We start from the raw sequence: 13135 nt of genomic DNA, 5'->3' as shown, positions 1-13135 counted from the left end.
ATGAACCAAGAATAGTCACCAATAATTATTAAAAACCAATGATGAAAATATTGACCACTAAGTCCACCCAGCATTAGCTGGGCGACGATCTCCCACAAGGCCAAGAGCTGAGGCCACCCCCCCCCCCCCTCGAAAAGGCAATACAAGCACTCCTCAAGGAAATTATGTAAACCAAAATAAAAAATATCAAGACCCACCTCAGACAAATGAACGTTGTCTGATCTATACAGCCCTGGAACAAAACCCTCCAGGTCACTGTGTCTATAACTCAACCCCACCAGAATGGGCATATATTTAAACATTGCTCTGTTGACCCTTTTTCTTATTCTTTCTATTCTTTCAAAGGGCCGACCGTCTAAGGCCGACCACGAAAATCTTTGAACCATTTCGGAGAATTCCAAAACAGTGTCAGGCAAAACACTCTTCACTAAAGCCATGTCCTGTTTCATTCTCCATATCAATTCCAGTGTCTTTGTTTTTCCCACGTCATTCCCTCCCAAATGAACAATTAATATGTGCGGTAAAGGCCATTTTACCATCAACTTCTGTATTAATAACATGTCCCTCCATTGTAAACCTCTAACCCCAAACCAAAAAACATTAAATTCATTACAGCAAAGGATACATTTTCAGTATAATTCCTCTTTCTTGCTCTCTTCTGGGCCCGAAACACATAGGAATGCCCAACCACCCACACTATGTATTGGACACCTGCAAAAATACAAAGAAACAACAAGCCACAATAAATCTGGTCTAATATAAACTTTTAATCTGTTAGAACTCCAACACCCCAATCTTTTTATGATCGCATCCTCATCCCAATCCTGCCGCTTCAGTAGCTGCACCAATGCGAAAGGAATGGGATGATATCTAGGGTTGAACAAACCTGAACTGTAAAGTTCGGGTTCGTACCGAACTTTAGGATTTTTGGACCCTGGACCGAACCCGAACATTTCAGTAAAAGTTTGGGTTCGGTGTTCGGCGCTTTCTTGGTGCTTTTTGAAAGGCTGCAGAGCCAACTCCCTTAGTTCTGGGTCAGCTCTTCCTGTATGTGCTTGTCCTGTCCTTTTCTTGGTTTGTATTTTGTCTCCCATGGCATCCGTCTCTGTCTGTGTTCTGTGAGTTCGCCTTCTTGTTCATTGACGTCCTTTCTCCTGTGTTTCTGTTATCGGGGTTGCCAGTTATGTTTGAGTTCCCCTGTGTTTATTATTATGTCTTTATGCCTCTGCCCTTTTTTGTCTTTCCTATCTTGTATCGTGCCTGTCTTCCCCTATTTCATATTCGTTCCTCCGTATGGAGGGTTCTGTCTCTGCTTTAGGGGATATTCTGTTCAGCAAGCCCTTGCTCCACCTTTCTTTGCAGCAGAGTGCCATGGGCAAGGCCATGCAGAATACCTCTGGTGGAGCAAGTCCTTCTCTGCTCATTGTCACTCCTGTTTCCTTGCTATGTACTCCTGCTTGTGTTATTAGTTGCCCTGTTTGTATTTTCCTGTCTGTTATGTTTGCCTATGTGCTGTCGGTACCTTCTGGTACCTCTTGTCCTTTTGTTCTTGCTGTCACTGTCTAGTTCACGCTCTGGAGTGGACCCTGGCTGCAAAGTCTAACCCTACCATCTGGGGCCCTAGTGAATACCTGCTGCAAAGTCTAACCCTACCATCTGGGGCCCTAGTGAATACCTGCTGCAAAGTCTAACCCTACCATCTGGGGCCCTAGTGAATACCAGGAGTTGCTTAGTCACGCCCCTCTGGAGTATTACTAGACAGTGGTGGTTTTCTCCCACTGTGCTGACGGTACATAGAGCTCTTGTTTTGTCTGTGCTGCCTTCCCTGTTTTTTGTTTGTGCATCACACTCTTGTGTGTCTGTACCTGATTTCCATCTGTTTATTGCTTGACGACGCAGAGGTCTTTCGCTGGATCTCTAACTCGTGACAGAATGAACAAGAAGGCGAACTCACAGAACACAGACAGACACGGATGCCATGGGTCAGTAGCATGGGAGACAAAATACAAACCAAGAGAAGAAGAGCTGACCCAAAACTAAGGGAAAATTAGCCTTATATACAGATTCCGTGAGTGCAGCAGAGAGGCCACACCCATGGAGCAGACAGAGAGGATTAACTCCCAATAGGCACACAGGGGAGTTAACCCATAAAGAACCACAAACACACAGGAACGGAGCTGCAGGTCACAGCCAGAGGTAACGACTGCGACACACACGTTCATTAAAATGAACCAGGCATGGATCCCTCAGGACTTGTCCGTACCTTGTGCAGAATAGACATGTATACCGGCACTAACCAGCCATTTTTATACTGCAGCGCAATTGCTCATTCTTGTATTTTGGATATTTCACACTCTTTTAGAGTGTTCCCTAATTTAATATTTTTTTTATTAAAACCAAAAACCTGTGTTGGCTACCTCGTCCTCCTCCACTGCCGCTTCCACCTACACCGCTACGTCCACCGCCTCCTCAAACTCCTACTTCATATTGAACTCCACCTCATAAAAATTTATTTTATTTTATTTGTACGTATTTTATTTTATATCATTTCACTACTTTGTCAGTTACATTTTCTGGTGAAATTCTGCAATTTTTGGGTGTATAGTACCACTTCTATACCAAGTAGACAGGTTTAAAAAATAAAAATACATTGTCATTTACATTTTAGGGTGAAGTTCACCAATTTTTGGGTGTATAGTACCACTGCTATACCTAGTAGGTCGGTTAAAAAAAAAAAAAATGTAATTTACTTTTTCGGGTGAAATTCACAATTTTTTTAATGTGATGTACCTCTGCTATACCTAGTAGGCCGGTTTAAAAATAAAAATTGTCAGTTACATTTTCAGTTGAAATTCAAAAAATTTTGGGTGTGAAGTACCACTGCTATACCTAGTAGACCGGTGTAAAAAAAAAAAAAAAAAAAAAAAAAAAAAAAAATTGGCAGTTACATTTTCTGGTGAAATTCAGCAATTTTTTGGTGTGATGTACCACTGCTATACCTATTAGACCGGTAAAAAAAAAAAAAAAAATTTGTCAGTTACATTTTAGGGTCAAATTCACAATTTTTTGGGTGTAATATACCCCTCCTCTACCTAGTTGACAGCTTAATAAATTTCAATAATTTGTATTTTATATTTTCGGGTGACAATAAACTATTGTTTTCTGTCATAGACCTCTGCTCTACCAAGTAGACAGGTTAATACATTTCTGTAATTTTTCTGTTACATTCATAGGTTGACATTATACAATTTTAGACGTGAATAAACCCCTGCTCTGCATAGGTGACAGGGAATACAAGTGTAAAGCAATGTTTTCATTGCTGTATTTGTGCGGTGGGAGGCGGGGCCACATAGGGTTAAAAGGCAGCAGCCGATACCTGCTGAACGTTCGCTCCTCCGCTGGCACATCTGACGTCTGGGGTCATCAGGGAGGCAGAGGCAGAGGCACTTCCGGGTCGTTTCTTTCACAGGCTGGGCAGCGTGAACGGTCGCAGCGTCGCGACTTCAAAGTAAGACGGGGGCGGGGGGGACGGTTGCTGGACATGGTGGCTATGCTGGCAGAGACTGGCGGCTCACGGCTCCACTCTCCTCGGGCGGCGGGGGCGGCTGCGTACTTCTAATTGCAGTCCCCGGCCGCACCACTCAGCCGAAGAGTCTCACCACAGCGCCACCTGGTGGCCACTAGCGCGGCAGCAGGCCAGGGAACTGCCTTGATCTACAGGGGTTGGATGATCTCAAATTGCTGGGATCATTCATATGTTACCTAGTCCATTCCAAAGAAATGTCAAAGTGATTACTGCATAAACTGGTAGTCTGGGTCCTCACATGCTGGGATGTAGTACTATTTCAACAGCAATGTTTCATGTTCACAGGAGTTGGCATCCACATGTTTTGTTCAAATACATAATGATCACCAAGAAAAAAAAAAAACGGCGGTGGTACACACAGGGGGGGATGTCGCAACCACGGCAACAGTCATGCCACTTTGTTACGGGGGTCACACGCATCCACTCGTCTGTTCACGCCTCTCGCAGGAACAGGCCACATTCAATGGAGGCGTAGGGTGTGTCGGCAGACGGGAGCCATTTGGCCCATCTAGTCTGCCCAATATACTAAATACTATGAAAAAAATAAATAAAAAATTTCATGTTATGTTTTCACAGTTCGTGTCACCTTCCGTGGCACCTTAGGCTAATAAACGGCAACAAGGTACGTATCAGCTTCCAGCGCAGCCACAAGCAGTCAGACATCCATGGCGCCATGCCGACGGTGGAAGGGTGCCCCACACCCCATAAAAAAAAAAAAATAGTCTGTCACGACCTCAGACTCACATAAGTCCTGTCACGACCACGGGGATTCATACGCGTCTGTCACGTCTTCAGACTTGCTATACAATCCTGTCACGACTACAGGCATTCGGTAAAGGAAAAAAAAACAAAAAAAAAAAACCCTGTCACGACTACAGGCATTCGATAAAGTAAAAAAAAACCAAAAAAAAAAAAATACCCTGTCACGACTACAGGCATTCGATAAAGTAAAAAAAAAAAAAAAAAACCCTGTCACGACTACAGGTGTTCGTGTTCCAACGTCTGTCACGTCCACAGACTCGCTATAAAGTCCTGTCACGACCACAGGCAGTCTTGCGACACACGTTTTGTCACGTCCACAGGCCGGGTAAAGTCCTGTCACGCCTACAGGCACACCACCTGCGCATCCACAAGTCCTCACGTCAGCACGAAGTCCTGTCACGACCACAGGCACACGTACCGGGACGTCATCTCAGTCAGGGTCACACCACAGGTGCCACCTGGTCAAATCTGTCACGTCTACAGACACTGGTCCCACCAGGGGTCGGGCACTCGGGTAGAAGGTCACAGTTCACAGCTCGGGAATAGGGGGGGTATTAATGGCTCTCAATTAATGACCAGTAGGAAGATGTCGCAAGAATTTATGCCTGGAGGCTCTTCCGCGTCGCGGGATAGCGGGGACACCCAGTCGGAGCGAAGCGTGGGACCATCTTTACGTTCCTGGACCGTCCCGAAGTTGTCCGCTGAGCTGCGCCGAAGGGGCATCCCCTTTCCAGCATCAGCAAGGAAAGCAGAATTGTATCGCCTGTTGATGGCAGACGTACCACCCGTGAGCCAGGACGAGGTGTCCATGGGTACCATCCAGACTTCACTCACCCAACTACACGCCGTGATCAACAGCATGGTGTCATCCATGACGGACCTACAGGCCAGGATGGAATCAGTGGAAGCCAGGTCTGCGGCGGCAGCATTGACGGCACCAACACCCGCGGAACCTCCAGCAGGGCAATCCAGTGCTTCTGGTGGGTCATCCCAGTTTCCCACAATCGCCCCATCCCATTTCATTCCGGCCAATATCAGACAGGACATATTGGAAGGCAAAGATGTAAACCTGGCGTCTCTGCTCATTGCTACACATGAGGCCCCGGACAATAGAACCATTGCATGTGGGGAGGTTTCGGTCATCCTGAAGTCTAAAGATGCTAGGCTTAACAGAAAACTGAACGTCACGGAATTTGTCCTAGCATTTAGCTTATACCGGGACGTGATTTGCACAGCCAACCCGCATAGGAGGGCCGAGCTAGACTTGTACATGTACAAGGTGGTCGAATTAGGATACAAATATGGCGGCACAGCATTCTTCGACTACCATCGTTCTTTTTCGGCCAAGGCAGCAGCTGCCCTGATACAGTGCCAGCACATTCTGGATTGGTCCAACATAGACACGGAATTGTTCTGCCGCCATTTTGCAGGGCTAAAAGCCCCGACGTGCACGATCTGCAACTCCTACTCCCACACTACGGGTTGGTGTTCCAATACAGGCCACGTAACAGATCCAGCACAACCTAATTCTGGCCCAGGTCCATCAGACATCAAATCAGCATCCGGGGTCGACAAGCTAGGCCGTCCCATAAAATACCTTGGTCGAAGCCAGATATGCAACAATTACAACTACGCCATTTGTCATTACAATCAGTGCAGGCTACTACATCTGTGTGCGATCTGTTTCAGGGCCCATCCACGCGCAGCATGCCCTCAAAGGAATCAAGGCCCGGCGTGACTAAGGCTACTTTCACACTTGCGTTAGGAGCGGATCCGTCTGGTGTCTGCACAGACGGATCCGCTCCTATAATGCAAACGCTTGCATCCGTTCAGAACGGATCCGTTTGCATAACTGTTTATTTCAGATCTGATTTTTCACTTCGGAAAACTCAGATCCGACAGTATATTCTAAACACAGAAGCGTTCCCATGGTGATGGGGACGCTTCATGTTAGAATATACTGAGAACTGTGTACACGACTGCCCCCTGCTGCCTGGCAGATGCTGCCAGGCAGCAGGGGGCAGACCCCCCCCCTCCTGTATTTAACTTATTGGTGGCCAGTGCGGCCCCCCCTCCCTCCCCAGTATTAAATATGACCAGTGCGGCGGCCTCCCCCTCCCTCCCTCCCCAGTATTAAATATGACACGTGCGGCCCCCTCCCTCTATATTTATTGGTGGCCGGGCCAGTGCGGATTCCAAGTATTGTGAGCAGTGCGGCCTCCCCTCTCCCCCCCTAATTAAAATCACCCCCCCCCCCCCATCATTGGTGGCAGCGGAGAGTACCGATCGGAGTCCCAGTTTAAATCGCTGGGGCTCCGATCGGTTACCATGGCAACCAAGACGCTATTGCAGTCTTGGCTGCCATGGTTACTTGGCAATAAATACAAGCATTATACTTACCTGAAGAGCTGCGATGTCTGACCGGCCGGGAGCTCCTCCTACTGGTAAGTGAAAGGTCTGTGCGGCGCATTGCTAAAGACCTGTCACTTACCAGTAGGAGGAGCGCCCGGCCGGTCAGACATCGCAGCTCTTCAGGTAAGTATAATGCTTGTATTTATTGCCAAGTAACCATGGCAGCCAAGACTGCAATAGCGTCTTGGTTGCCATGGTAACCGATCGGAGCCCCAGCGATTTAAACTGGGACTCCGATCGGTACTCTCCGCTGCCACCAATGATGGGGGGGGGTGATTTTAATTAGGGGGGGAGAGGGGAGGCCGCACTGCTCACAATACTTGGAATCCACACTGGCCCGGCCACCAATAAATATAGAGGGAGGGGGCCGCACTGGTAATATTTAATACTGGGGAGGGAGGGGGAGGCCGCCGCACTGGTAATATTTAATACTGGGGAGGGAGGGGGAGGCCGCACTGGTCATACTTAATACTGGGGAGGGAGGGAGGGGGAGGCCGCCGCACTGGTAATATTTAATACTGGGGAGTGAGGGGGGCCCGCACTGGCCACCAATAAGTTAATTACAGGAGGAGGGGGGGGGGGGTCTGCCCCCTGCTGCCTGGCAGCAATGTACACAGTTCTCAGTATATTCTAACATGAAGCGTCCCCATCACCATGGGAACGCCTCTGTGTTAGAATATACTGTCGGATCTGAGGTTTACGATGTAACTCAAATCCGATGGTATATTCTAACATAGAGGCGTTCCCATGGTGATGGGGACGCTTCAAGTTAAAATATACCATCGGATCGGAGAAAACTCCGATCTGATGGGGACTCCTGACTTTGCATTGAAAGTCAATGGGGGACGGATCCGTTTGAAATTGCACCATATTGTGTCAACGTCAAACGGATCCGTCCCCATTGACTTGCATTGTAAGTCTGGACGGATCCGTTTGGCTCCGCACGGCCAGGCGGACACGAAAACGCTGCAAGCAGCGTTCAGGTGTCCGCCTGCTGAGCGGAGCGGAGGCCAAACGGTGCCAAACTGATGCATTCTGAGCGGATCCGCATCCACTCAGAATGCATTGGGGCTGTACGGATCCGTTCGGGGCCGCTTGTGAGAGCCTTCAAACGGAACTCACAAGCGGAGCCCCGAACGCTAGTGTGAAAGTAGCCTTAGCGTGATTGACGTGGATCTGCTGGCATTGTTCTTGGCTGAACATCCACACCCGGCCTGGGTGCAGTTCGTCATCCACGGCTTGACATACGGTTACCAACAAGGGCTGCTCGCGCTCCCTCAAACCACATTCGAATGTGATAATTTGCAGTCGGCAGCCAGAGACCCAGAGGCGGTTACGCAGTTAATCCATACCGAACTAGACCGGGGGTACTTAATAGGGCCGTTCAATCAACCTCCCTTCGCATGCTGGAGAGTCAATCCAGTTGGCATTGTGACTGGCAAATTCAACAATAAAAAACGCCTAATCTATGATTTGTCCGCCCCACATTCTTTACATATACCAAGCTTAAACTCCTTAATTCCATCCGAGGAGTTTTCCATGAGATATGCTTCAATAGATGAGGCTATACAGGTCATCATCAAATTAGGCAAGGCCACCTTTATGTCAAAAGCGGACATCACGGATGCTTTCAAATTACTACCCATCCATCCTGAGCTATGGCAGTGGCATGGCATGAAATGGCAGGGTGCTTATTATTTCGCCAGCAAGTTGACCTTCGGGTCAAAGTCCAGCCCCTGGTTGTTCGACCAACTGGCCAGCGCGCTGCATTGGGTTTTGACCAACACTTTCCGGGTAAATCACGTCATCCACTACCTGGATGACTTTCTCCTGCTAGAATCCCCAGATCAAGTGCCTCTAGATCTACAGGTCCTGCGCACGTCTTTTTCAGACCTCAAAGTTCCATTGGCCTCGCACAAGGTGGAGGGACCCAGCACAGAGATCACTTTTTTAGGCATTCGCTTGAACACAGTGGACATGAAGGCCAGTCTGCCTCCGGACAAGCTGGCCAGAATCAAGGCTGTTGTTCACAGACTCGCTCAAGTGAGGGTGACTACCGGGGCAGATCTTCAGTCACTCCTTGGCATGCTGAACTTTGCTATGCGTATCATGCCACAGGGTAGGTCCTTCATTTCAAGGCTCCTGGCACTTCTCCCACAAGCACCCTGCCAGGACAGCCCAGTCCAGCTGGACCAGAACGCAATTGCTGACTTGCTGATGTGGGACAACTTCCTCTCCCAATGGAATGGGGTTTCCCTGTTCATTCCAGTGGTATCCAGTGATTCCCCTGTGGTCCACACAGACGCCTCGCCCGCTGCCGGCTTTGCAGCCATACATGGCACCCATTGGTTCGCCCAACCATGGCCGGTAGACATCACCAGCATAACAGGCTTTTCAAGGAGTTCCTCACTCTTTGAAATATATCCCTTGGTGGCAGCGGCAGTAACATGGGGGGCTCGGTGGAGAAACCAGACAGTCCTGTTCCTCACAGACAATGAGGCTCTCGCTGACATCCTAATGAAGGGGAGGTCAGCCTCCAGGCACATCATGGCGTTTGTGCGGAAGCTTGTGTGGCTGGCCCTGCAAAATAATTTCAATTTCATTTGCACACATATAAGTGGGCAACGTAACATCGCAGCCGATGCGCTATCTCGCTTTAACTTTCCCCTCTTCTTTCAGGTCTTTCCAGAGGCAGATCTCTCCCAGACACCCGCCCCGTCTCATGGCCAACTATTGATGGAGTAGCGCCATTTCTTGGGATGGCCAGAAGTCTCATGTCTGATTCTCTGTCTAGCAACACACGAAAGGCGTACACGACGGCCTGGCGATTGTTTAACAGATTCAAAGTCACATACCCTCCGGCTGGTGAAGGTCCCATCACATACCTGCTGGCGTTTACAGCTTTTTGCCACTCACAGCTAAATCTATCCTATAGCACCATCAAGCTGTACCTCGCTGGCATACAGCATCATTGGTATGTGCAGTTTCCAGATCAACCATCACTGTTCATGGCTCATCCAATCAAATCCTTGTTGAGAGGCATCCAGAAACAGTCCATCAGAAGAAGACCCACTAGGCGTCCGTTCACCGGCAACATGGTTAGGACCGTGTTCGACGCTCTGGCTAATCACCCGTTCGGGCAGTACATCAGCTCTTTTGTCAGGGCGGCATTGTATCTGGCGTTCTACGGATTCCTCAGGCCAGGCGAGTTCACTTGTGCTAAATCATCAAGCAAGTTCTTGCGGAGGAACCAATTGCGTTGGGACGGCACTCTGCTTACCCTCAGCTTGGACTCCAGCAAGACGGGCCGACCTGGGGAATCCGTGCAGGTGAGGTACTTTGTCACCAACAACAAATGGTGCCCAGTAACGGTCCTACGTGAGTGGTTACAGTACACCGGGAACGTGCCCGCGGAATCCCCCCTGTTCCAATTGGATGGGTTTCCCTTGAACATCCAGACTTTCCTCAAGTACGTTCGCCTACTAGTCTCCTCTTCGGGGGTCAACCCATTAGCAATTACGGGGCATTCATTCCGCATAGGTGCCGCCTCCGCAGCCTCCAAAAATAATGTTCCGGCTCACGTCATCCAGAAATTGGGCAGATGGAAATCTGCATGCTACGCACGGTATGTTCCTGACCCTCAATAGGAAATGTCACTTGCATTCAATCAGCTGCTGTTTAAATATCACCTAGAATACACAGAGTAAATCCTTCCCTGCATCCGCGTGGTTTTTGGCCCCTTCAGGCTACCCTTAAGACGGCAGTTCCGGCATAACTCTACTGCTTCAGGTAGGTACAGTTAGGTTGTTCTCCTGCAGCCGATCCTAGCACAAGTGTAAAGCAATGTTTTCATTGCTGTATTTGTGCGGGGGGAGGCGGGGCCACATAGGGTTAAAAGGCAGCAGCCGATACCTGCTGCACGTTCGCTCCTCCGCTGGCACATCTGCCCACCCAACCCCCCCTTTTCACATACAATCCTCACTGGGGTAGCCCCCTTCAGGCTACCCTTAAGACGGCAGTTCCGGCATAACTCTACTGCTTCAGGTAGGTACAGTTAGGTTGTTCTCCTGCAGCCGATCCTAGCACAATTTTTAAAATGCTTCTTTAATTGATGCGCGCCACCTCCTTTGATTCAATGCTTAAACTTAAACAAGTACCACATTTGCACTTCAATAGCTTTTCCCACATTTCCGCTTGACTCTTTTGGCCCACATTTGGGCTTCTGTAATTTGTCCCACATTTGCGCCTCAATAGCTTTTCCCACATTACTGCTCGATCCCAATTTTTTAAAATAAATTTATCTCCCTTAAATTTGGTCTCTTTTTCTCACACTCTCTCTCCGGCCTGGAACCCTCATTCCCCGCCACCCGTGATCACCATGGTAGGCGCATAAAAGAACATCGAAAGTTGATAGAGCATATATCAAATTGGATCGTGAACATCACGGGGGCGTGCGACATGGTGGGGCAGTAAGTATGCACACGCCTACATGAGCTAACTGACAGGGGTCAGCTACTGCAACTTCTGGGTCTCCAAATTGGGCACATAGCCTGAGCTCTCCCTTTACGCCTTGGAGGTGCTGGACTGCCCTGCAGCCAGTGTATTGTCTGAACGTGTGTTTAGCATGACTGGAGGGGGTTATCACAGGTTACATTTGGGGTGTACCCTAATTTAAAAAAATAAAAATAAATTTCAAACCAAAAAGCAGTGTAGGCTACCTCCTCCTCCTCCACCACCACTTCCACCTACACCGCCACATCCACCGCCTTCTCAACCTCCTACTCCATATGGACCTGGTCCTCCTTGAGCAAGATTATTATTTTTTATTTTTACGTATTTTATGTTATTTTAAGTCATTTCCCTATCCACATTTGTTTTCAGAGCACTTGTGCTCTTAACCACATTTTGATGACATTTGCAGCCCTCTAGCCCTTTCCATGACTGGGTTCGGGGTCAAGTTTGGGTTAAGTTCGGGTCCCGAACTCAAACTTTTTTCCAAAGTTCGGCCGAACCCGTCGAACCCGAATATCTAGGTGTCCGCTCAACTCTAATCCAGATTCATTCATGTAATTTATAAATGAATAGCCTAGTAAGAGGCAATGTGATGCTGTTAAAGTCTCCCCTGTAATGTATCGGCGGCTCTGTGTGTACTGATACAACAGAGAGCGCACTTTTGGTTTAAAAAAGTTCCTTTTGACTAAATGATAGCTGTATATATCTCTCTATGACAGGGGCGGACTAACAACTAATGGGGCCCTCGGGCAATAGGAGATTATGGGGCCCCTGTGTCCCCACCCACCCTCAAGCCACACCCACACACAGCCCCACCCACATATCGCGCCACACCGGCTCCAGGCTCATGTGGGCCCTTGGCGATAAAGTCTCGGTGGGCCCTTTTAAACATTGATAACTCTCTGAGTACAGATAATATAGTGGATGTCCCCTGCAGTCTTATGTAACAACACAGATAACACAGTGATGGCTATCTGAGAACAGAAAATGTTGTAGTGTTACCTGCAGTCCTATGTAAAAACAAAGATAACACTAGTGCTGATATTGTAGTTGTGTTATCTGCAGTCCTATGTAAAACCACAGATAACACTAGTCCTGATAATGTGGTAGTATTACCTGCAGTCCTATGTAAAACCACAGATAACACTAGTGTAAATCATGTGGTAGTGTTACCTGCAGTCCTATGTAAAACCACAGATAACACTAGTCCTGATAATGTGGTAGTGTTACCTGCAGTCCTATGTAAAACCACAGATAGCAATAGTGTAGATCATGTAGTAGTGTTACCTGCAGTCCTATGTAAAACCACAGATAACACTAGTCCTGATAATGTGGTAGTGTTACCTGCAGTCCTATGTAAAACCACAGATAGCAATAGTGTAGATCATGTAGTAGTGTTACCTGCAGTCCTATGTAAAACCACAGATAACACTAGTCCTGATAATGTGGTAGTGTTACCTGCAGTCCTATGTAAAATCACAGATAGCAATAGTGTAGATCATGTGGTAGTGTTACCTACATCCTTAGTGTACCTCACTGTGTCTCTCCCACAGACTCCATGCTGGTGGCGCTGCCTCCTCTTCCATCTTCTTCTTCTTGCCCCGCACAGAACGTCCTGATGCAACTGCGGCAAGACATAGGAACACTGTTGGCATGGTGATACACACACAAAGGAAGACACACACACACACATACACACAAGGAAACACACACTGGGACGGTCAAATACACACTGGGACAGATACACACACAGGGACAGACACACAGCTAGGCCTTACCACACTCCAGCCAGGCTTCTCTCCGTACAGGAACACACAGGATCACTAGTGGGGGGGGGAGAGCAGCGTTACTAGTGAGATGGCA

At 48.3% G+C, this 13135-nt stretch overlaps 1 protein-coding gene across 1 annotated transcript in view; it reads left to right on the top strand.

Annotated features, from left to right (window-relative positions):
• The window catches only part of LOC122945830 (putative methyltransferase DDB_G0268948), a 219575-nt gene that overhangs the window by 22529 nt on the left and 183911 nt on the right, over window positions 1-13135 (top strand). The gene's annotated exons all lie outside the window — the stretch shown is intronic.

The sequence above is a fragment of the Bufo gargarizans genome, chromosome 8 (assembly GCF_014858855.1).
Source record: "Bufo gargarizans isolate SCDJY-AF-19 chromosome 8, ASM1485885v1, whole genome shotgun sequence".
Classification (NCBI taxonomy): domain Eukaryota; kingdom Metazoa; phylum Chordata; class Amphibia; order Anura; family Bufonidae; genus Bufo; species Bufo gargarizans.
The sequence above is the reverse complement of the archived record's forward strand: the minus strand, read 5'-3'. Positions and strand labels throughout refer to the sequence as shown.